The following is a 1,560-nucleotide window of genomic DNA, read 5'->3' as shown; positions in this document are numbered from 1 at the left end:
TAGAACTGGTTAGGTCCCTGGACTCCCATGCCAGTTGTCTTGGAGTTATATGCATTTTTTTGGAGCTAATTAAATAGAATTAAAACTAACCAAGTTTAGAAGACACAGCTTTTCTTCTTCTGTCAGGTCAATCAAAAATTAGACAATGGGCGAAGAAGTTTCCGTAATACTAAACACTATCTCTAAATGTTAGCCAGAGCCTTTACTTGAATCCACTAGATTGTAACCTGTACACTTAGAAACAAGATTTTAAAATCTCTCTCTACAAACTTTTGTAATGACTGCATAGAGCTACATGTTTAAAATGCAGGAATCTTAGGAGGCCGGGGATTGTGGAGACTATGAACTGACCTTCAGATTAACAGATTAATAAAATTAACTTTTAAAAATAAGCTAGTTAAAGCATATCAGTGAAATTAAATTATACATTATTTAAGCAAGAGAATATCTGTTAATCTAAGCTTTACCATGAAACTTTTTGGTCAATACTAGATGTGTCAAACAATAACCATCAGAATGATTCCCAACCAAAGACTTAAAAAGTTCATTAGAAATATTACTTATATACCATGTATTATTTTATTAATATAAGCAACTTTATAGGAAAGGGGTAGAAGGGTTAGGAAGTAATTGGGTAAGGGACACAAAGAGTAATTATAATTTGTAATGATGAACTAATAATATTGATTTGATTATCACATACTGTACACAAATACTGATAGTCAACTCTGTACCCCATAAATATGTACAATCAAAATAAATATTTTAGGAAAAAAATAAGCACCTTTGTAATCTATTTTATAGTAGATAATAAATACACTCTGAGAAAATTGAAGCAAAATTTGTTATTCACTGAATATAAAAAATTAAAATATATTTTAATGGGCTTTGTTTTATAAAAGTCCCGTTGGAATTTAAAATGAAGATATAACACCTTAACAAAATTCTAAATTAAATAATTGAACAAAATAATCCATAAAAACCACTTTAAAAATAAGATAAATGATTTCACAAACTGAAATATTCCATAAGACAAATCACAATCCCATAATTACTGACAATTCACCATACTTGGGGGCATGTTCAACTTGCATTGAACCAATTAACTTCAAAAGAAATGAAAGCAGTTTTTTAGAGCTAAGGCTCTTCTTGACAAATAGTGAACTTGATTCTCTAAATTGTGCATTAAGGAGCATCTGATTGGAAGTCAGGATGTCATACATTCTAATGAAGTTAGGACTGTGGTCTTCAGCTCCTTAGATACTAACATGGTACAGCTTCAGGAAGGAAATGCTGTTAAGGCTTTGAACTACAGACCCTACAGAGTCTGAGTAACAACCCATGCCTCCGTGGAAAGAAGAATTCAGAGTTCCAGCTTGAACTGCTAGTGTTAAAGAAAAAAAATATTCAATGAAACTTATTAAAGCATGCTAGGGAGGACTTTACCCAGGACCAACGTGGTAGATATAGGCACCACTGCAATGGGGTCTTACAGTGGGGAGACAGATTGTGCTCAACTCTGAATATAGCATGGGGAAATAGGAACTGTAGCCAAGGATT

Source organism: Galeopterus variegatus, unplaced genomic scaffold, assembly GCF_000696425.1.
Source record: "Galeopterus variegatus unplaced genomic scaffold, G_variegatus-3.0.2 Scaffold12833, whole genome shotgun sequence".
Lineage (NCBI taxonomy): Eukaryota > Metazoa > Chordata > Mammalia > Dermoptera > Cynocephalidae > Galeopterus > Galeopterus variegatus.
This window is presented reverse-complemented; position numbering follows the sequence as displayed.